We start from the raw sequence: 24310 nt of genomic DNA on the forward strand, positions 1-24310 counted from the left end.
AACCAGAGGTGGGTGACAAAGTTTTCCTGCTCCCGCCCCTGGAAAGTGAACCCCGCCGAGCTGCAAAGCCAGCTTGTGAGATACCGTTGCATTCGCAGTTCTGGGTACAACCCTTCTAGAACTGGATTCTCGTGTTTCACTGAGGACCCTCCAAGCAGAGCCCACTCTACAGCACACGCATCCCGAGGCCGCACGTCCTCTGCTCGCCCGGGGGCTGTTGCCTCGCAGGCATAGTGTGTGTGTGTGTGTGTGTGTGTGTGTGTGTAAGGTTGGGGGCGGGCATCCGGGCATGGGTGTGTGTGTGTGTGTGTGTGGTGTGTAAGGTTGGGGGCCGGCATCCCGGCATGGGTGTGTGTGTGTGTGTGTGTGTGTGTGGTGTGTAAGGTTGGGGGCGGGCATCCGGGCATCCGAGAACTGGGCCTGAGGCGTTGGGACACACAATTCTGACCGCGCCCCTGCGAGCTGGGCAGCAGGGAGGGCCTCCCGGCTCAGGCCTGGGGCTGCCGCGGTTTCCTCACTCCCTGTGCTCGCCTCCCACTCCAGGGCCGTCTGCACAGCGAGCTGCTCTTCCGCGTACAAGTCCACAGACTTGGGGAGGGAGAGAGTGTGGAATAGAACACAAAATGGGTAAACCCAGTGTTTCTGGGGAGAGTTCGCTTTTGGGGAAAATATTTTTAGGTTATTCAAAACCGAGGCCACAATTTCTTTGAGTCAGTATCAAATTTAGTGACCCAGGTATCGTCTCCAAAGTGCGGGCCCTTAATTTTCCCTGCTGAGATATTTAAGTGTCCAAACCCCACGGACACGCGAAACCTGGCCGCACAGCTTACATCTCCGGATGCCTAACCGGAACGGATGCAGCCGGCTTTTCCCCTTTGGAGACGGAGACCTTGTTCTCGACTCCAGATCTGCCCAGAACGGGCGCTTGAGGGTTTGATGGTGTTTCTCTGCCTGGCCGCCCCCATTCCACGCTCGAGCGCAGTAGGTTCTGGGCCCGGGTTCCGGCTCCCAGCAGGGCTCTCGCCGCGGGTCAGCACAGCCGGGGCGCCCGGTTCCCACCCGTTGTGTAATGGACTCCGCCTCAGGCCAGGGAGCAAAGCCGCACTTGCGCACTAGTACAGGAACCTAAAAGGAAGCCGGTTCTGCTCAGCAATTGTGTATTTGCGAGCTGTGGACTGCGGCGACAGGCTGTAATTAGCCAAATTTCCTCAAGTTTAGTTAAGAGTAAAGGAAAAATTTTAAAAACACGGAAAGGTATTTAGCAGGCCCCAGCGAGATTTGAACTCGCGACCCCTGGTTTACAAGACCAGTGCTCTAACCCCTGAGCTATAGGGCCGCGCGAGAAGTGGCGCTTTTTAGTTCTGTGAAGTGGCTTTCTTTGTTTCTCAGAAAGGGAAAGTTTTTGCTGGGCCTTTACTAAAGTATCTGAGCGTAGAAATTAAACAAAATCCGAACGTTATTCCAATCCACTTCCCAACTACTGGAATTCAGTCTACAGGCTCTTTGTGATCTTGCTGGGGATGAAGCAACGTGGAGGCCAGTAACAGGGACAACCGGTATCCTAAGATTGGAGAAATATGCCCAACCTGACACAGTCTAACACAGAGGAAGATTTTTTTTTCCCTCCCCTCTTCAGATTGTGAAAATTAAGAAGGGAAACTCAGCACAGAGGAAGAAAGAGCCTACCACACCTCTCAACTGATCTGCTGACATCTGCATTTGGGTTTCTCCTTTACTCAGGACTTCTCCAGCCGCCTGCCTCTTCCAACTTCCTTAGACGTAGGGACATTTCTTGCAGGTCGGAGTCTCAGCGCCAAGGAGGCATTCGTTAATTGCTATTTAATTCATTCCTTGATTCAACAAACACTGAATTCCCATTCTGTGCTAGGCTCTGCACTAGGAACTAGGGATCCAGGTATGATCTTTACCCTGAAGTCACTGTCATAGCCTTGTGGAACAAAAGGACCTTAGTTTTCATGAAATAGAACAAAGAGAAGTAGCTGTATCTGGTGTGAAGGGACAGTGGCCATACTAAGGCCCACCAAAGTGAGCCATTCAGCAGGGCCTTCAGGAGGGCTTGAGCTGTATTATGAAGGGAGGTTAAGACCGAGACAAGTTTGGAGGCAGCGTGATCCCTGCTAGAAGAAAATTATGGGCAAAATCAAAGAGAAAGACTGAGGCATTCAAGGGCCCACAGTAGAACACTGGCTGGGGCAGATTCTCCCGCTCCTGGAAGGGAGGGTGGGTGAAAAGACAGGGTAATAGGAGACAGGGATTAAGTTAGGTCCTTTTAAAAACGGAAAATGGAAACTCACCCAGCATGGATTGCAGAATGAACTGAAGGGAGGAGAAATCACAGTGGGGAACACCAGAGATTGGCAATGGTGCAGATGCTCAAACACAAAGCTGCAAAAGGTAATATTATGGGCCTGGAAAGGAAAGAAGGAATGAGAGAGAGATAGGGAAGGGAGACTCTGCTGAACTTAGATATGTCGTATAATAGAGAGGAAAGAGAGAGAACTCTCAAAGGTACCTTGAAGAAGCAATATGACACAGTCTAACAGAGAAAGAAAAAACGGAAGTCTACCCTCTTCAGGGCATCTGGAGAGGGCAGCGTGTTGAAGAAGTGCTAGGATTTAGGTAAGCTGAATTGGAGTTGAGGATGGAGCAGTTCATAGGAATTTTACAATAGCCAGAATATGCTTGTTTCTAGGGTTTCATGGATCAATAGGTCAAAGTTACATCAAATTATACAATTCATCCATTGAGTTAGAGCATCTAAGAATTATGAGCCTTGAAGAAAGAAAACAAAGAGAAAACATCAGAGGCCTGAGCATGAGCTTTGAATAGCCCTATTGTAGGTATTTATTATATTAATGTCTGTCCAACATCTTTTAAACACTCTCCTTACATTTGGTAATTTCACATATTATAAGTAAGTCTGTCCTAGAAAACTTGCTTTCCCGGCTTGCAGCTGGGAGTGGGCATGTGACCTGGGTTCCACCAATCAGATTCATCCAGGGATGGTTTCAATTTAGAAGTGTAAAACAGGAGTGGATGATCCCATAAGGAAAACCCATGTTTTTCCAAATATGGTGGAGGTGTTAGGTTTTGGGGTGTGGGTTTTCGTAAATCCATAGACTATTATTTTTCCTTAGTTCAGGAAGATTCTCAGCCATTGTATTAGTTTGCTAGGGCTGTCACAACAGAATGCCACAGTTTGGGTGGCTTAAACAACTGAAATTTATTTTCTCAGAGTTCTGGAGGTCAGGAATTCAAGATCAAGGTGTCAGCAGGTTTGGTTTCTTCTGAGGCCTCTCTCCTTTGCTTGCAGACAGCCACCCTCCTGCTCTCTCTTCACATGGCTGTCTCTCTGTGCTTACAAACCCCTAGTGTCTCTCTTTGTGTCTGAATTTCCTCCTCTTACAAGGACATAACGGCCTCATTTTAACTTAATCACCTCTTTAAAAGTCTTATTTCTAAATACAGTCACATTCTGAGGTACTAGGGGTTAGGGCTTCAACATACGAATTTGTGGGAGGACATATTTTAGCCCATAATATCCATTATCTTGTCATATGTTGTTTTTGCTCTATTTTTTCTCTCTTCTTGGAACTGAAATTAAACATATATTAGCACTTCACACTCTGTCCTCCATTCCTTTCAACGCTCTTCCTTTTTTTGTTGTTGTTGTTGTCTTTTTGTCTCCATGTTGCTTTCTGGATAACATTTCTTACCTATAATATTATTCAGTCATTCTGTCTACAGCTTTGTTTAATCAGCTATTAAATATGCCGAATAATCATTTATTTTGGTTAAATTGTAATTTCCAGTTCTAGAAGTTTTAGCTGATTTTTTTCAAAACTGCTTGGTCAAATTTTGTGATTTCCTGTTTCTTGCAGATATTTCCCAGCTTGTCTTTTATTTCTTTAAACGTAGTAATCATAGATGTTTTAATATCTATAACTGATAATTCTAATATCTGAATTTTATGCTGTCTGTTGTTTTTAATTCTTACTCATGTTGTTTTGTTTCCTTGTGTAATTGGTCATCTTTGCGTACTGCTCAATGTGTTTGCAAAATTATGTGTAGTGAATTTTTGAGGCCAACATGAAGGTTATACTTCTTTTTTAAAAAAATATTACTTTAAAAAAATATTACTTTTGTTTCTCCCAGGCACCTGGAGCTCTATCAGTCCAAGAGGACCCTAAACAAAGTTCATGGCTAGGCATTCTCTGGACCTCCAAGATATGTAAACCCAGGCTGCAAATCAGGAACACCTACGCCCTTGTTATGCTCAACTTATTTCTGCTGAATTCCACAGCAATTCCTGGAAGTGGGAGAATTGACATAGGTCTACTTCTTCTGCACCCTTACCTCATAGGAATAGCTCTTTGGAGTCCCAACTTAATATTGGGAGGATGTCTTACTAGACTTCCCACCTTTGGTACTGCTGGGTCTTGACATATGACCCTCTTGTTTCTCCTACCCAAATAGCCTGCCAAAACCATAGCCCACCTTTGCAGGAATTAGCAAATGTGTTTAGGGCTACAAAGGTCAATACCCAGACACTTCCCTCAACTTCCTGGATGCACCTTTCCCTTAGATTCTGGCCTATTCGTTGCTTACTACTATATCAGCACTTTGATGCTTTTAAGGAGATTTGGTAAAGTCTTATCCGGCATTTTTAATAATTTTTCTTTAAGGAGGTTTGGTCCAAATTAATTAGCCCACCATTACCAGAAAGGAAATTGCAAGTGTGGGAGCCATAACAGCAATCATATTGCACCACGTGGACTGACACAGAGCATTACTATAGAGACAAGATAAGAGAAAGAGCACCCAGGGACAAAAGGGAGGAGCAGTGACAGTTAGAAAGGGAGCCTGGACACCTCCTAAATCCCTAGTTCCAGTCCGCTCCAGAGGCCTGGCTGAATCTCACTCCTAGATTCTATGAGACTTCCCTGACTCAGTACAGAAATTCTGCCTTTTTATTTTAGCAAAACTGTTTTCAACTTAAAGGCTCTTACCTAACACTAATTTACTCTCAGTGTCAGTTAACACTCTACATTATTGCCTTTATCTTCTAATATTTGGGTCAACATTTATCAAATGACAGATTGCCCTATACCCCTGTACAGATTTTTGTTCCTGTCAACTTGGTCTACTTATAATTTCCCAAATATAACTCATACCTTTTCAGTTCTTATCATTGCTTATTATTCCTTCAACTACAATGATTACCCATTTCTCTACACCTATTAAAACACTACTTATCCTAGAAAGACCATTTCAGTGTTCTAATTCACAATTCCCTTTACTCATCTCTTCTCTCCTATAAGCCCATGACACCTTTTTATCTTTATTATCCTTTCCTCTTCAGTACCACTCTCAAGGTACTGAACAGGACACATGCAATGGAGGTGACCCATGGTTCCCAGAAGTAAGCAACCAGACTGACATTAACCATTCAATACCACATTTTCTGCATATATATTCAATCAATTATGAAATCATCAAATTGTTCTCCTTCCCATACTTCTTCATTTTATGAAATGAAAAGATTGTCAAAAGATAATGCACATTTTAATTTTTTAAATTTTTCCGGAACTACTTCTGAATTGTGGTTTTCCATCTATTCATAAGTCCATCCTTTTGAAAATGCTACAAAAGATACAAAGAAAGAACTGAACGAGAAGGCAAAGAAGAAAGGAAGGAGACTTTACTGCACTTGGTTAGAGATTGCTGTATTTGGTTTTAGAATCATATGCATTAGTACAACAGTCTCAGTTATAACCTCAGATTCTTGAGGGGCAGGTTATATGGTTCATACTTCTGGGTCTCCAATACACCTAGCAAAGTGACCATCACATATCAGGATATTAATAAATACTTGAAATAGAGAACAGACATGTATGGAGAAAAAAGGAAGTTGGTTTCCACAGAAATCTGAAACACAATGAAAACCTTTAATTTCCTCTTGGAATTCTTGGTAAAACAGGCACTAAAAAATCTCGAAGTGCCTTCCAGCTTTTATACAGTTTAAGTATAAATTCTAGGAAACCAGTCTGAATTCCAGTGCCAATTCTTAGATTTATGTGGTCACTAAATGGTGTACCTTACGTCAGTACAGAGATGACTGTCCCACTCACCCAAAACACATGCAGAGCATCTTTACAGAAAAAGGAGAAAGATACCTGTAAATAAACATAGGATTAGTTATTGATAATGTGAATCTCTAATATCTTCAACAAAACACTAGGCAGATTAGTTTAATATGTGTATGTATTCAGCCCTGCTAAGGCAGGTTTTCTCTGAAAAATGTCTGACCTCCTTCCTCAGGCCAATGCCTTCTTCCTTGATTTGCCCCTGACCAGTGACCAGGAAAGTAATTCCCTATGCCGGGAATCACTTGAAATCCAAGTGGGTCCTTGGCTTCACACAAGAAAAAATTCAGGAGGGAGCTAACAGTATAAAGTGACAGCAAGTTTCATTTAGAAAGTATAGAAAATCTACTCCATAGAGTAGAGGCTAGTTCTCTCTGCAGAGAGCCGCCCTCATGGTTCCTTTAGTCTCTCTATTTAAGCAATGGCTTAATTATAGGCTAAACAAAGGGAGGAATGTTCATATTATTTCTTGGAAAGGGAAAGTGTTTTCCTGGAATTAGAGTGATGCCCTCCTTTTGACTAAATATGGTCAAACCAGAATTGTCATGGCATCAGGTGCATGATGGGAGTGAGAGTTTTCCTCAGAATCTTTTATGGTAATGAGGGTATAATAAAGCTGCAAAGTCAAGAAGGAGTGGATTTCTCAGGCATCTTGGTTCTAACTGATTGGAACTTGTCCTGACCCTATCTTATTTTGATAAGAATAGTTCCTGACTTAGTTAAGCAATTCCTATCAGTTTCCTATCTCACCCTTACTCTCAAAACACTGAACAAGACACAGGAAGGTGGTATTCATGACACCAAGAAGGCCTCAGACTAATAAAATTTCTTCAACATCAGTCTTTGCATACATATTTTTTCTAGTCACAAATTCACCAAATTGTCCTATTTAATGTCCTACATATCTTTACCATGTGTGAAAAGATGTCAGAAAACAAATGTATGATATTTTAAATACCCCAGGACTACTTCTGAGTCGTGGTTCCTCATCTATCTCAATGTTTACCGTCTTTAAAATTTTTCAGGTACACAAAAAAAGTGCTGAATGAGGAGGAAAAGAAGAGAAAGTACTTAATTACAGATTCTTTTGCTCTGTTATCAGATTCATGGACAGTAGTCTGGCATCCTCAACTATGTCTTCAGTTCCTTTAGGATGGTTGTGTGGTTTATACTTTTGTGAGCCCAAAATACCTAACATGGTGTCCAGCACAATTTAAGGGTGTCACTAAATTCTTAACAGCAGGAACAAAAAAATTTACAAACATGCAGAGTTTGGAAATTACTACCCATGGAGAAATGGAATACTCCAATTCCCTCTTCCTGGAATTCCTGAGTAATCTCTAACTTCCCTCCACATTTGATATTGTATGAGTATGAATTCCAGGAAACCAATCTCAATTCAGGTGCCAATTCTCATTTTGTGTGTGTGTGTACTGGCTAAATGGTATAACTGAAAGTAGACAAGACTTATCCCTGCCCTTACCCAATGCATGTACATTCTCTCTCTCTTTCTCTCTCCCTTTCTCTCTCTCTCTGTCTCTCTCTCTGTCTCTGTCTCTCTCTCTCTCTCTCTCTCTCTCTCTCTCTCTCTCTCTCTCTCTCTCACACACACACACACACACAGTATCCTTACAGAAAAATGGGAACATATATGGCTACATATTGAAGATGCCTACTGTGAAGGCAAAGTTCTTCAACAAAACTTCTCCTAGAAGTAGTCTAACACATGTATTCAGCCCTACTAGGGCAAGTTTCTTTGAGAAATACCTGATCCCCCTTCTCTGGCCAACATGTGATGATGCCAGAGCCTCAAGAAGACATATTTTCCAGAAGCCCCCCTCTGTCTGCTCAGTAGGTGACCAATTCCTTCTTTCCATTAGCTTTTCTTTGGCCAAAGTCCAGGGATATTTTGGACTTATTCCAATTCTGTCAGCTCTGAGCCAGGAAATTTGAGTGGCTCCTAAGGATAGGCAAAGAAAAGGTTCCTTGGATCTTAGCTTCTTGAGGGCTCTGCTTGCCCAAGGCCTGGCTGTAATGGTTTCTCATCCTTAAAGATTGAACTTACTCACAAAATTTTAGGGAAAGAGATGTTAGGTGTTTAGTGTTGAGTGTGCAAAAAACAAGTTTGAACAATATTGAAGTAAGAGTGAATCAAAAATGGAGAGAAGATTCCCAAATCTTTCATACAATATTCCTAAGAAATTTGCATGGTGTGAGTAGGGGTGTAAATGCATGTCCTTTAAAAGAAGAAGATTTAACTAGTCCGTAGCCCTTTGGTTCTTTGGTGTAAAGTAATGATTCTCATTTGAGGTTTGAGATCCTTCCATATCCGCACTCCCATTCAAATCCAAGATGGCTCTCCTTCTTTAAAAAACAGCTTCAATGAAGTATAATTGGTATACAATAAACTGAACAGATTTAAAATGTACAATTTGATAGTTTTGATATATGTGTACAACTGGGAAATCATCACCACAGTTAAGATAACCACAAAAGCTTCCTCTTGCCCTTTTGTAATTTCTCTCTTCCCTGTCCTCTCCCTCATTCCTAGGCACTTTCTAGAATTTCATATAGATGGAATCATATATTAGATATTAATATATTTATTGTCTGACTTCTTTTACTTGGCTTAAGTTTTTATTTCAATAGATTAAGGGTGTACAAATGATTTTTGTTACATGGGTGAATAGTATCATGCTGAAGTCAGGGCTCTCAGTGTATCTGTCACCATAATAACGTACATTGTGCATAGATAAGTTTTTATCCCTCACCTCCTCCCACCCTCCCCTCTTCTTAGTTACCAATGTCCATTACACCACTTTATGACCATATATACCTATCATTTAGCTCCCACTTATAAGTGAGAACATGTAGTGTTTGTTTTTCCATTCCTGAGATACTTCACTAAGGGTAATGGTCTCCAGTTCCATCCAAGTTGCTGCAAAAGACATTATTTCATTTCTTTTTATGGCTGGTAGTACTCCATGGCGTGTGCGTGTGTGTGTGTGTGTGTGTGTGTGTATACATACATACCACATTTTCTTTATCCACTCATGAATTGATAGGCACTTAGGTTGATTTCACATCTTTGCTATTGTGAATTCTATTGCAATAAACATTTGAGTGCAGGTGTCTTTTTGCAACAGCATTTCATTACCTTTGGGTAGACACCCAGTAGTGGAATTGCTGGATCTAATGGTAGGTCTACTTTTAGTTCTTTGGTAAATCTCCATACTGTTTTCCATAGCAGTTGTACTAATTTACAGTCCCACCAACAGTATTCTCTTTTCATTGTATTCATGCTAAACTAACATCTACTGTTTTTTGATTTTTTTAATAATGGCCATTCTAACAGGGGTAAGGTGGTATCTCATTGTGGAGTTTTTTGTTTCTTTGTTTTTCTTTTATTTTGTTGTGTTGTTTTTTTTTTAAGGAGAAGGAAAGAGAAGTTTATTAATTTGCTGCCAAATGAGGAGGTGGAAAACTCCCGTCTTAAAGTACCAATATATTCTCATCATGGTTTTAATGTGCATTTCCCTGATGATTAGTGATGTTGAGCATATTTTCATATGTTTGTTGGCCATTTGTTTGTCTTCTTTGAAAAAAATCTATTCCTGTCTTTTGCCCACTTTTTGATGGGGTTATTTGATTTTGTTTGTTGTTGTTGTTGATTTATTTGAGTTCTTTGTAGATTCTGGATATTAGTCCTTTGCCAGATGTATAGTTTGTGAAAATTTTCTCCCATTCTATAGGTTGTCTACTTATTGTATTGATTACTTCCTTTGCTGTGCAGAAATTTTTTAGCTTAATTAAGTCCTATTTATTTACTTTTGTTGTTGCTGTATTTGCCTTTAGGGTCCTAGTCATAAATTCTTTGCCTAGGCCAATGTCTAGAAGAGTTTTTCCTGTGTTTTTTTTCTAGAAATTTTATGGTTTCTTATATCTAAGTCTTTAATCCATCTTCAGTTAATTTGTGTATATGGTGAAAAATAGGAATCCAGTTTCATTCTTCTGCATGTGGCTGTCCAATTTTCCTAGCACCATTTATTCAGTAGGATGTTCTTTCCCCAGTGTTTTTGTCTGCTTTGTCTAAAATCAGTTGGTTTTGTCTATATGGCTTTATTTCTGGATTCTCTATTCCATTCCCACTAGTCTACATTTCTACATTTATACCAGTACCATGCTGTTTTGGGTAAAGTAGCGTTGTAGTATAATTTGAAGTCAGGTAATGTGATGCTTCCAGATTTGTTCTTTTTACCTAAGATTGCTTTGGTTATTTGGGCTTTTTTCTGATTCCATAAGAAAGTTAGGGTTGTTTTTTCTAGATCTGTGAAAGATGTCATTGGTACTTTGATAGTAATTGCATTGAATCTGTAAATCATTTTGGGCAGCATTAACATTTTAATGATGTTGATTCTTCCAATGCATGAGCATAGGATGTTTTTCATCACTCACCATAATAATTTTGATGTTTATTTATGTTGTTGCATGTATCAATGGTTTGTTTTTACTGCTGAGCACTCTTACACTGTATGGATATGCCACAATTTGTTAATTCTTTCATTTGATGAATGTTTGGATTGTTTCCAGTTTTGGGCTCTTATAAATAAAGCTGTTAAGAATAGTTATGTACAAGTTTTTGTATAGACATGTGCTTTCATTTCTCTTGGGTTTATACCTATGGGTGAAATGGCTGGATTACATGTACATGCAACTTTTTAGGAAATTTATAAATTGTTTTCCAAAGTAGTTATACCATTTTACATTTCCACCAACAGTGTATATATTTTGGAATGGTCAGTCTTTTAAATTTTTGCCATTCTAATAGCTTTTTAATGGTATCACACTGTGGTTTTAATTTGCATTTCCATAAAGATGTTGAGCATCTTTTCATGTGCTGACTTTCCATTCATATACTTTTTATGTATGAAGTGTCTGTTCAAATCTTTTGCCCGCTTTTTAAATAGGTTGTTTGTTTGTTTCTTTTTTTTTTTTTTTGAGACAGAGTCTCACTCTTTTGCCTTGGCTAGAGTGCCATGGCATCAGCCTAGCTCACAGCAACCTCAAACTCCTGGGCTTAAGCAATCCTTCTGCCTCAGCCTCCCAAGTAGCTGGGCCTACAGGCATGTGCCACCATGCCCGGCTAATTTTTTTCTATATATATTTTTAGCTGTCCAAATAATTTCTTTCTATATTTAGTAGAGAGGGTCTCGCTCTTGCTCAGGCTGATCTCAAACTCCTGAGCTCAAACGATCCACCCGCCTCGGCCTCCCAGAGTGCTAGGATTACAGGCGTGAGCCACCGCACCCGGCCTGTTTCTTATTATTGAGTTTTGAGAGTTATATATACAGAAGTTGAATCTAGGCTCTTCCATTTATCTCATAGTTTATTATGAGAATTAGAATAAACATATGTATAATAAGATCTCTAGCATAGTGCCTACAATTTACTAAGGACCCAATAAATCATCTCTCTAGCTGTTACTGCTACTACTACTACTATTGTTATCATCAGCCTTATCTTCCAGTTCTCCTTACACTTAGTGTAAAATATTTACCAGAATATTCTTACTCCCACGCCTTCCTTTCTTACAATATTGTAAAAACACTTCTTGTCCAAAAAAATTTTACATCTTCCTTAAGACCCTCCTTATGCTCCACTACCTCCTCTGAGGTAAATCTCAGCTCATTATAATTGTTCCCTAAAGCAATTACACAGTTCTGAATAGTTCTTCAGTTATTTCGTTGGTATACAGTTACTTCCACACTTTGAGGGCAATAACTATGTGTTCTCTTTTTTACCTAGCCCCCAGAGCCCCTGTATCAGTGCAGATTCCTAGAAACCTGAATTCATTCTAACTAGTTCATTGCGAGTGGTATCTATTATTATGTATTAAATAGATTTCAGTTTTCCTGAGAGTGGTAAAATACCAAGTTTGGATGCCACACAGCCAGGAACAAATACATTAGAGTACAGTAGTGGAAACCTCATTTATATCAGGCAGTCTCCAATCAGTAAAATAGAAATCATACTGCATATTTAAAGCAGAGAAAACTTTAATGAGAGAAACTGGTAACAGAGGTGTTGGAAAAGCTAGAGATGCACTGTCCTTGAATTGTTGAAAGCATCACTGCTTCCCAAATCAGCGGTGCCCTGCTGCCCATAGAACTGCTAAAGCTGTTGTAGCCTGCAGGTACCTGGTCTACCACTGCTGCTGCCAAAGCAGAATGGCTTCATTGTCGGTGCCCTGCTAATCTGCCAGTAAATTCCACTGATAGAGGTTTAGCTGAAACTAGCTGGCAAGAGAGCCTGGAAACTACAAGTTTAAAGCTTCCAGTGGCCTGTATACAGAGAAGAATAGGAAGGGCAGAAAGGGCATTAAATAACAACAGAAAATCTCTGGCAGGACACAAGTCACCAAGGGGGGCAACCGTCCACCAGCTCAGAGAGGTGATGTTAGAGAAAATTCAACTTCCAGGCTTGAGCCAACCAAGGAAGACCACCCTGGCCTCCACCCAGCCTGCAAAGAGTCCTAAGATGAGTTCAAAGTCAGAATTTGAGTTCTTTAATGGACATCCTTACTTTCTGACCTTTGAGTGCAGTGCCCTTCTTGCCCCATGTGGTATCTTTGTTACCCTAGAGGTGCACTGGGCAGGATTTGGCATCCATCACACCCAGGTTTGAATCAGGCATTGTTCCTTACTCAAGGCTTTGGGAAGGAGCTGCTGGTTCATTTTAGTAGGTGCGGATGGAACCTGACTGGCCCATGCCTTCAGGAGGTAAGTGGTAAGTTTGTCCATGTGGCCTCTTACTGTAGTCAACTCTACCACAGTAACAGGGACTGGATAATTCCTTGTTATGGGTGGGGAGGGGGAGGTGGTTATCCTGGGTACTGTAGGATGTTTACCAGCATCCCTGGCTTTTACCCAAAAGATGCCAGTAATACTGCCCTGCCTCCCCAGCTTTGACAACCAAAACTATCTCCAGACATTGTCAAATGTCCCATAGGAGATAGTCATCTCTAAAGATGTTTATCTCCCAGTGTGTGACTTGTCTTTTTGCAGTGTCTTTCATATGTCAGAAGTTCTGAATTTTGATGAAGTTCAGTTAATCATGTTTTTCTTTTGTGGGTCATATTTTCAGTGTTGTTGCATCTAAGAAATCTTTCCCCAGTACAAGCTGACAAAGGTTTTACTCTAAAAATTATGTAGTTTTGGGTTTTACTGTTAGGTCTATGATCCATTTTAAGTTAATTTTTGTATATGGTGTGATGTAGGGATTAAAAATATTTTTTCACACCTGTAATCCTAGCACTCTGGGAGGCCAAGGCCGGTGGATCGCTCGAGGTCAGGAGTTCGAGACCAGCCTGAGCAAGAGTGAGATCCCGTCTCTACTAAAAATAGAAAGAAATTATCTGGCCAACTAAAATATATATATAGAAAAAATTAGCTGGGCATGGTGGCACATGTCTGTAGTCCCAGCTACTCAGGAGGCTGAGGCAGTAGGATCACTTGAGCCCAGGAGTTTGAGGTTGCTGTGAGCTAGGCTGACACCAGGGCACTCACTCTAGCCCAGGCAACAGAGTGAGACTCTGTCTCAAAAAAAAAAAAAAAAATGTTTTTTGTTGAATTTTTCTAACACCATTTGTTGGAAAACCTACCTTTCTCCACTGAATTGCCTTTGAAGCTTTGCCAACAGTCAAATGACAATATATGTGTGGTTCTATCTCTGTACTTTTATTCCATAGATCTATTTTTAATTTCTTTTTTTTCTTTCTTTCTTTTTTTTTTAAAGACAAGGTCTTGCCTAGGCTGCAGTGTAGTGGCACCATCATAGCTTACTGGGCTGAAGTAATCCTCTTGCCTCAGCTTCCCAAGTAGCTGAGACTATGGGCACACACCACCATACCTAGATATTTTTCTTATTTTTTGCAGAGATGGGGTCTCGATATGTTGCCCAGGCTGATCTTAGACTTCTGACCTCAAGTGATCCTCTTGCATTGGCTTTCTAAAGTGCTAGGATTACAGGTGTGAGCCATTGCACCTGGCCTAGAAAGTTTCCTTCTATTCCTAATTTGCTGAGAGTTTATTTCAGAAATGAATGTAGAATTTTGTCAAATGTTTTGTCTGCATCTTTTGATGTAATCATATGATTTTTCTTTTTTAGCTTGTTAATATAATGAATTACATTGATGGATTCTGAATATCAAACCAACTTTGCTTTTCTGAGATAAATCCCACTTGATCCTGATGTGTCATTATTTTATGTATTGTTGAATGGAACTTGCTAAAGTTTTGATAAGAATTTTTGCTTCTACATTCTTCAGAAATATTGGTCTGCAGTTTTCTTATAGTGTCTTTGTCTGGTTTTAATACCAGAATATGCTCTTCTCATACAAAAAGTCAAGAATTATTACCTCCTCTTTAGTTTTTCTGGGAGATATTGTGCAGAATTGGCATTATTCCTGAAATGTTTGTTAAAATCAGTGAAGTTTTTATCTGAGCCTGGTAAATACATCCCAGAGCAAAAAAAACTGCTGCAACTTAGAGCCCAGGAGAGCTGGAATTCATACCTTTAAATTATAGCCTAGTGCACTAACCGTTGAGTTATAACACCTTGTTACTTTAAGGTATCTAGGAGACACCTTCATTTTGTTGATCTACAACCCACAAAATTGGCAAAAGGAAAAAGAAGAAGATATTTGTCTCTTGACTCAGCAACTCATCCTCCCAAGGTCATCATACTGGAAGACAAGGCCCCAGACCAGACCAGACAAGAAACACAATCTGTGTAAATGTTGGCTAGATGAAGACCCTGCCACCCACCCTCCTCTTGATTTTTCCTCAGTGACACTTGTCAGAAAAAGGAAAATCTGAAAGAAAAAAGGAAAGAACACAGTTGGTTCTAGAAGCAGCATCTCTGTCCCATCTCTTCTATGGGCTCTATCACAAAGAAGGTAATACTTTTAGAATATGTAGATCAAGTCAACCTCCAAGGGCTAAAAATCAATGACTTAGGATCCACACAACCATGAACTGGAAGATACATTCTCAGATGTCATGTCCTGAATATATTTTCTCCAAAAGCTAAGGCATCCTGTGCAGACTTCTGTCCAGCATGTGGGTGGGATCAGCAAGTGAGAAACTGACCATCTAAGAGACATAAAATAATGAGAATGAAAGACAGAGGAACCCAGAGGGACTAGGGAATAGCCCTTCCTATACGTGGTTCCTTGTGGTTGATGGAGTTTAAGACATGCCCGCCACAAAATATACTATGGGAGACCAGAATATGCCACCCCACAATATACCTTTTTAACATAAAGTTTATTTTGAACTGGTTATTTTGAGAAACTGTACACATAGGAGAAGCTCTGAAAAGTTACCGTTTTGTAAGAGAAATTTACATCTATGAAGAAAGTCTCCACTTGTTAAGGGTGAGTCTCTGAACCTGGAAGAGAGGGACGACTAAATCTCTGGGGACTCTTAATTACTGAAGAAGACATCAACTAAAATCTGCATAACAAACCTCGCTTTTGTTTATGGTGCTTTTTCCGATCATCCTGTCTTAACCTGGACTTTCCCAACACTTTTCTTCCTGGTTTCAGAGAAGGATGGTATTTAAGCCTGAAGTCTAAGAGAGCTCTTGGAGATCTACTATAGAGATTTACTCTTTTTTCTGGGTTATCTGCAATGTGTACATGAGGTATACAAGTTAGTAAACTTCTGTTTGTTTTTATCTTGTTAATCCGTCTTTTGTTACAGGGACTCCCAGCTAGGAACTTGTGAAAGAGGAGGAGAAAATTATTTTCTTTCCCTACCTGATCTGTGAACAACTGCACCCTCTCCTGGTACCAGATCCTTTCCAGAATTGGTTTGGGGCCCAGTAATGGTCTTGGAGCAGCATTTGGTGGCTGCCATCTAGGCATTGAAACTGGCATTGACCTCTCTGGGCTGTGTCACAGCAGGCTTCCAGAGGAATAGCTGTGGGCCCAAGGAGGTTTTGATATGATAGGTGGGACAAGTGAGATGTTCTTAATAGAAATAGAATGGCTTGTTGGAGTATCCTTGGGCACTGGTTCTCCACATTGGCTGCACTTGGGAAACTTCATAAGATACTAATGCTTGGTTACCACCCACAGAGATTCTGATAAAATTGGTCAGGGGTGTGGCCTCCACATTGGAATTTTTAAAAGCTCCACAGATGATTCTAATGAACAGCTGGGATTGAGAATTACTGCATTAGAGTTATAATTATCATTTTGAGTGTGAGGGGTTGGGTTTAAAACCTAAACAAGATTGAATGCTTTTTTGAAAAAAGGCATCAGCCATCCAACAAGGGCGATCTGTAAATAAGGACAGAGTATTCCCTGGTAGTCAAAACTGCCTGATGGGAGAGGATTGCTGCAGAGATCGGAACCCCCGTTCAGGCCCCTGTGTAGCTGCTGGCATGTCCCCTATCACTTGTCATCAAAACTTTTTCTTGGAAAAATGAGCCCACTGTGTCATCGGGTTAGATACAGATTCCAGAGAAGGAAGGCCTAGAAGTGCTCTTTCTGGGGGTCTGAGTTTAGCTTTGCTGGGTATGTTGGATTCCACCCAAGGTGAGGCACTGTTTGTCAGCAAGGAACTTGAGCACTGTGCTCTGCTCGCCCCAAGAAGTTCCAGAGCAACAAGGGAAGTCTCAGAGGATTGGTTTGCACAGCTGAAATGTCAACATTGAGACCTGGAGGACTCTTAATGTCCTAAAGACATAAAATTCATATGGTTTAAGCAACTGCTCTGTCTGTAGGAAAGCAGAATGAAGACATCTCTAAGTGTCTTAGAAACAAAGTATAAAACCTTGAAGGGGCTTCTCCTCTGAAGAAATAATTCGGCACAACCACATATGTGTGCCCTTTGATTCCCTCCGCTGGTAAAAGGGAGTGCTGGAGTGTTCCACTGGCATCTTTAGGTAGTTTATTAGATGCTAGCTCTAAGTAGGACCTCAAGAACTTGCAAATGCCCTGAAACTCTGATAAGTCATGTTCTCTCAGAACTAAGATTTTGAAGCCTTAATTAATTTCAAATGTAGTTCATCTTCCTAAGAAATTTTGGCAATTTCTGAGAGGAAACCAACAAGATAAAACATAGTCTACACGTGCAAGAGGCCCACAGCTGAGCATGTGGAACAGATTTCATTCGCTCATTACCCAGTATTCATTTATTTACTCAGTAAGACCTTCCTTCCCCTTGTTGACTTAAAATCATGAGATACATAAGTTGGAAAAGGAGAGCTTCATTTCTTATAAAGGGTTGTAGCCTGTAGGCTGGCTACCCTGCAGGCTGGGAAGTGTAGCCTTCAGCAGAAACTTGAAAGCAGACGCTTTGGAGGAGGAAGGGTGAGGCAGGGATTTATGCTGAATGGGTTGGCTAAGCATATTCAGCAGGTTATAGGAGGAGCTATGAATATTTATGAAAGGGGAGTGAGCATGCATAGTAAGCAAATGTATGTTACATACCTCCCATGCTCACTTTGGGGTGGAGACTTAACATTTAAATGCAGTAAAATTAGGATCTATATGTCAAAAGATGAAACAGAGGACACAGTGATGCCCTATGTGTAGCCTCTGTGGACTGGCCAGAACTACAACCATGGTTGGTGGTCTTTTATCGGGAAGCAATGCTGGTCAGTTGTGTCTAAATTGCAAAGAGAGAGAAGGAGTCTGGCTGTAGCATCAGGCAGTTGGTTGAAATCAGCAGTGAAGCAAATCTTTGAAAAGGGCTGGTTTCTGTTTAACTCTTGGGAAAGAAAGTCTAATGACGGTTAGAGAGGGAGTATAGGAAGGCGTGTCTGATCTTTCCTCTTGTCATGGCCAGGAACTCAGTTTTTTAGGTATCTTTGAGGTCCCTTTGGCCAAGAGGGGGTCCGTTCAGTTGGTTGGGGGCCCTAGGATTTTATTTTTATTTCTCTCCTTTAAACCCCTGGTGGAAGATAAATGATCCAAAGCCAACACGGATAGTAATCTTTTGCCACAGGACTATCTGTTCCCTGAACCCTTCATCCGCGTACTCTTGGGTGATGCCTGAAGTTAGGACACCGAGAGCACAGTCTATAAAATAGAGAAATGTAAACGAAGGGTATTTGCCATGAGAAAGTGAAGGCAAGATGTTGTATATTGTCTGATAGTGGCCAAGGGGGTCTAGGCCTTCGATTAAGGTTCCAGTTTCTCCCAGCATGTGGATGCGAATCCCACTACTGTTGCCAATTGTACAAAAAACCCAAAAGATGATGAATAGATAGATAACATTGTGCATATGTTGTGCTGGCCAAGCACTGGTTTGGGGCCAAGATGAGTGGGTGATTGTGAGTTTCCAGTGTAGCTGAATACCCAGACCATCTAAATCCAACAGCTGCCCATTTCCAATTTGGCCAATTAGTATTAATGGTTTTTTTGTTTGTTTTTTTAAAGAGGGGGTTTCGGCTGGGCTCAAGCAATCTTCCGCCTCAGTCTCCAGGAGTAGCTAGGACTTTAGGCATGATGGTAACTTGTTAATGAGTCTTCAAAGACAAGGTTCACAGGGAATTTAGGGATGGACTAAAACATTTTTCAGGTGTGATCCGTGAAGAAGCAGCTCTCCATATGGCAGGAGGATTGATGTAAGGACTGGCCAGGGGCAGGGAGTAGTTTTTGTTTGTTTGTTTTACATCTTTTTCTGATAAATTGAAAATCATAGAAACTATGTGAGCAGTCTATGAGCAAACTTCAAGAGATAACTTCTTTGGCTAGAGCACCGGGCACAGCCTTTGTGGTCTCTACTGTCCCCTGAGCTAAACCATGGCTTTAGTGGACTCCTCTACTCCTCAGAGTTTTCAGCTCCCCACTGACATGTTTGCTATGGAACATTTACACCTCCCCACCCTCTAGCTCCGTTCCTAGTTTCCAGATGAAGCAAATACCCTTCCCTCTCGGTCTTTCTCTCCTGGGAAGCAGAAAAAGAAAAAGAACACCTGAACAAGACTATAGGGCAGAGGCAACTAAGGAAGAAGACAATGCTCATGGGAGGGCCTGGTTTCAACTCTTACAGAATTCAGTCAAGGATCTATGGCAACCAGCTTGGAAAATTAGCTCACTTGGACTCCTTACCCTGGCCTCACAGTCTTTTACAAGGGTTTAAGACCCCATGCGATGTGTGCCCACCACCAGCGAAGAACACTCACTCACCCACCTTCCCAGGGACACGTTTACCAGAGACACAATAACACCTTAAGGCACGCTCAAGTGACCTCCCTCAATTGACTGTATGTTCCGCACTGCCCACCCGCGCTCCCTCACCCCACCTGCAACTGGCAGAGCCTCTGGATCTCCGAGGGTGAGGGTCAGATCCTCCCAGGAGCCCCTGCGACTCTCTGTCACATCTACACCCTACCCTTCAAGAGATCAAGATTGTCTCAACCCATAATCTAAACTCATATTAGACATTTTTACCTCCAGAACCATGAGGACAGTGTACTTCCAAGATCTGTGTGAGTGGAATGGGGGTCTAAGAGAGTGGAAGGGTGGAATGTGATGTCCATCGCACACAAAAATTATCTCTTTCTGGGTCTGAGCAGGTTGGTAAGTTTTACACTGGGCCCTGGAGGCACTCTTGGAAGCACCCTCAGCCCCCTGCGGGGCTCCCTTAGAAAGAAGAAGCTGAGGACCAGTGAGAGAGCCCACAGGAGGAAATGGGCCAGGCTTTCACCAGCCAAGTAGGGCAGGAATTGTGGCAGAGAAGTGGGTTCTTGGGGCCGGGCGGGGGGCACCAGAGGAACGCCAATGAGCTCCTTTGTACGCATGCTTGGCTCTGGGAGAAACACCTCCAGACATTTGGTGGACAGGTGGAACGTACCACACAGAGCAGTCCAAGTGGAACGGTGAGGGGAGTGGGGACCCTGAAATCCCTCTGGGGACCCGGTCTCTGCCTCCCCTACCCCACTGTGTCCACAAGAGCTTTTTTCTGGTCAGCAGAATGCACACGTGTTCCTTCCCCACAGCAGCTCCTGTTCTCCCCCCAACGCCTATCCACCCTACCTGCGCCCCCGGCTGACTCAGCCTTTCCTGCTTCCCTCTGACAACTGAAAGGGGCCCAATGGTGGGGTCTCCACTGCTCCAGGGAGGTATCTTAGCTCACAAACCACAGAGAGAACCCAACTTCCAGTGATACCCACTACCGAAATCAGCAAACAAGGACCAAAGGGCGAACCTCGAGTCCTCATTGGACATGTACCCGTGACATGAGCCTGCCATTCCTCTTGAAAGCTAGGTTTGGTGCTTAGGGGGTAGAGCACGCACAGGCAGGACAGCGAGTGGTGCTTTGGTGATCAGAACAAGCCAGGGTGAAGCCGGAGGGCAGATTCTTCCCCTGTAGGACGTAACCAAGTGTCCTAGGGGCAACTGAGAGGATCTGACCCTCACCCTGGGAGATCCAGAGGCTCTACCAGTCGGGAGTGGGCAGCGCCGAGCATATACTCAATTGAGGGAAGTCACGTGGGTGTTCCTTGTCATGCCTCTGGGAAGTGGGTCTCTGGAAAGGTGAGTGATTGACCGTTCTCAGCCGGTGGTGGGCACACATCTCACATAGGGTCTGAAACCTTGGTAAAAGACTGTGAGGCCCGGGCAAGGAATCCAAGCGCACACCTGTGCTGTGTGCGTCCTCTACCCCGCCCCCTGGCCTGTCTGGGAAGCCCACAGAACCTTGCCCTACTTCAGAGAGCAGCGGCCTCCAGCAGAGGACTCCTAGTCGGTTTGCAGAGGAGGGCGGCCAAGCCTCCAGGCTGGCCCCAGCGGGTATCTCTCAGGCACTCGCAACCCCTGGGTGTGTTCTCTTCAACTAGCCCGAGTCCTTCTCTACCGGTCACTTCTCAGGAAGCCTCAGTGCTTCTCAAGGCGAGGATAGGACATCGTGGGAGAGGGTGTGGGGGCACATGGCGAGGAGGGAATTGGCGGGGCGGCTGGAGAGGAGAGCCCAGGCCGTTGGGGAAGGCTCCCCATTAGACGCCTCCACAGACCCTGGGGCTGCGCTGCGGTTGGCAGCCGCCTACCCGGTGCCCATTCCGGTTCTCCTCCTTTCGTCCTCAAGCCACTCCTCCCCCACCAGACTCACCCATCCACGTCGCCGACCCCCCTCCCCTCACCCTCTCACCCTCCCTACCCCCAGGGAGAGCTGCCATTCTCAGTGCCCAGGTAGAAAGGGGCATGCAGAGGGCTAAGAGTGGAACAGGTGGTAGCATGTCCCACCGGCACCATTCAACTCCTAAACCCTGACCCCCACCCCCACCCTCCCGCACAACCCCCATCCACCTCTCTCCCATCGGCTGGGAGATTGGCAATGGCCGTCCTCGGGGATGCCAGGCAACCGCCCCCAGAGGATTTGCTCCGCCCCGAAGGGGGCGCCTTGGCGACAAGCGCGGGACTCTCATCCAAGGCGCGGGGTTCCAGCCATCCCAAGGCTTAGTGGACCTCCGGCATTCCCGGGACTTGGTCCCCTTCCTTTCCAGAACAGCCAAATGACCCAGCCGTGGCAGCGCGCACCCTTCGATAGCTCAGCTGGTAGAGCGGAGGACTGTAGACTGCACAGACATCTGCCGACATCCTTAGGTCGCTGGTTCGATTCCGGCTCGAAGGAAGTGCCTGACGCTTTTGCGCGCGCGCGCACACACACCCATGCCCGCCTAGCGCCACCCCTGCCGGCTCCAGGGCGGGATAGCCGCCAAGCTGCAGCCACCTTCTCAGCGGTCAAGCTCTTTAAAAGCCTTTCTGGACTACCTTCCATCCTACACCCTACAGCCTGTGCTGTGGCCCAGGAACTTGCCTGCCCATTCTTCCCACAGTCCGCGGTCTCGTACCCTTCAGCGCAAAGCAGACCCCACTGCCTCTGCCTTCTGGCCCAGCCTGTCCGCCACCTGCACTCCTGCCCCCACCCACTTTTATTCACAGCCTCATCTCCGACCCCAGGGTAGCCAGCGCCTCCGGCACACCGCCCTGCTCACCTTGGACAGAGCCCCGGCCACTTGGTGGGCAAAGAGTTGGGCCCACAGTCAAGCCTCAGGAGGTCTAGTCTCCCCGGAGGCCCACAACAATGCAAAACAGGACACTCGTCACAGAAAACAGTGCCATCCTCCCTGAAAAATTACCCTCTCCCTCTCATCTCCTTCTCAGGGTCTCTGTACCGGCCTTGGCATGTGACACTGCTCTCTCTCTTTCTCTCTCTCTCATCCATGCTCAGCCTGCTGTATTTTATCTGCATGTTGGAGACCACTGCCACCCTGAGAACTTCCTAATCAACGGGACTTCCATTGGCTCAGGCAGGTTGTCCTTCAAGTGGAGGACAGGAGTGTGGCTCCCCTTCAGATACACACATGCCTGGAGCCTCAGCTTTCCTGAGCTTTCACACCTCTTGGTGTGCCTGCAGCAGGGTTTTGGCTCCTGCTCGAAGAGTAAGGAAACCTAACAGTTCTTAGTTGACAAAACCACCCATACGGATTTCTCCGCTACTTGTGAGAGGAGGCGTGAGAGAAGAGAGGGCTAAAGCACAGACGTGGAAAGGGCTCCTGACGTGGGAGAGCTAGTGGGTTGGTGGTGGGGGGGTAGGCGCTGGGTCAAAAGAAGGGAGCAAAGGTGAAGCTTGGGCAATGGCTGTCACGGTGTGGGGGCACTCCAACTCACCTGCTGACTCACGCCACTGTCTGGAGGGTCTGAGCATGTTGGTAAGTTTCACACTGGGCCCTGGAGGCTCGGTTGGTTGGCGCCACAGCCCCCTTCCGGCCTCCCCCAGAAGGAAGATACTGGAGGTCAAGAAGAGAGCCCGCAGGTGGAAATGGGCTAGGCTTTCACCAGCCAAGGGAGGCTGGACCCATGGTGAGAAGTGGGTTCATCAGGGGCCACCAGAGGAACACCAATGAGCGTCCCTTAGTCATACGCCCCCTATAGGAAATATATCTCGAGACACTTGGTAGTAAGCTGAAACACATCACAAAAAGCAGTACAAGTGGAATAGCTACCGAAGCCCTTGGAAGGGCTTTGAGGACCGGATTGCCGCCCTACCCACCGTCCTGGGTCAACAAACCTTTTTCAGTCAGCAGAATGCACATGTGTTCCTCTCCGCCAGAGCAGCTCTTGGTCTCCCCACACCGCCTACCCACCCGACCTCCGCCCCCGCCCGTCTCAGCCTTTCCTACCTCCCTCTATTAACTGAAGGGGGCCAACGGTGGGGTCTCCACTGCTCCAGGGTGATCCCCTAGCTCACAGACCAAAGAGAGAACCCAGCCTCCAGTGACGCCCACTGCCGAAATCAGCAAACAAGGACCAAAGGGCGAACTTCAGGTCCTCCTTGGACCTGTCCCCGTTGAGATGTGGAGGCTCCGGTGCTCTTGGAAGCTAGGTTTGGTGACGCCGGGGAAGAGCACGGGTGGACCAGTGAGTGGCATTTTGGTGACCAGCACAAGTCAGGGTGAAGCCAGCAGGCTGATTCTTCCTGTGTAGGATGTGACCGAGAGTCGCAGGGGCTCCTGCGAGGATCTGACCCTCACCCTCGGAGATCCAGAGGCTCTGCCGTCAGGGGTGGGGCAGAGGAGTCAACTGAGAGAGGTCACTTGAGTGTACCTTCTAGTGCCTCCGGAGAGTAGGTCCTTAGATAGGTAGGTGACTGAGCGTTCTTGGCTGGTGATAGGCACACATCACATGGGGTCTGAATTCTTTGTAAAAGACTGCGAGGCCAGGCAGGGTAAGCAGTCCAAGGCGCACACCTGTCCTGGTGTGTTCTCTACCCCGCCGCTTGTCCCCTCAGGGAAGAACCTTGCCCTACTTCAGAAAGGGGCAGCTCCGTGCAAAGGACTCCTGGTCAGTGAGTACAGGAGGGAAACCCAGCCTCAAAGTTGGCTCCGGCGGGCATCCCTCCAGCACCCGCAAGCCCTGGGTGTGGTCTCTTCACCTAGCTCTAGTCCTTTATCCTGGTAATTTCTCAGGAAGTCTCAGTACTCCCCAACCCAAGCATAGGACATCCCAGGTAGGCGGGTCGGGGCACTTCGCCAGGAGAGTAGTGGGGTGGCTGAAGAGGAGAGCCCAGGCGCTTGGGAAAAGCGCACCATTAGGGGCCATCACCGGCCCCTGAGGCTGGGCTGCA

At 44.5% G+C, this 24310-nt stretch overlaps 2 non-coding genes across 2 annotated transcripts; one reads left to right on the top strand and one right to left on the bottom strand.

Annotated features, from left to right (window-relative positions):
- Positions 1-1263: 1263 nt before the first annotated feature.
- Positions 1264-1336, bottom strand: TRNAT-UGU. The gene has a single exon. It is a non-coding gene; the product is annotated as a tRNA-Thr (tRNA).
- Positions 1337-21720: 20384 nt separating this feature from the next.
- On the top strand, positions 21721-21814 carry TRNAY-GUA. The gene is made up of 2 exons: positions 21721-21757; positions 21779-21814. It is a non-coding gene; the product is annotated as a tRNA-Tyr (tRNA).
- The last annotated feature ends 2496 nt before the right edge of the window (positions 21815-24310 follow it).

This window comes from Lemur catta, chromosome 1 (genome assembly GCF_020740605.2).
Source record: "Lemur catta isolate mLemCat1 chromosome 1, mLemCat1.pri, whole genome shotgun sequence".
NCBI lineage: Eukaryota > Metazoa > Chordata > Mammalia > Primates > Lemuridae > Lemur > Lemur catta.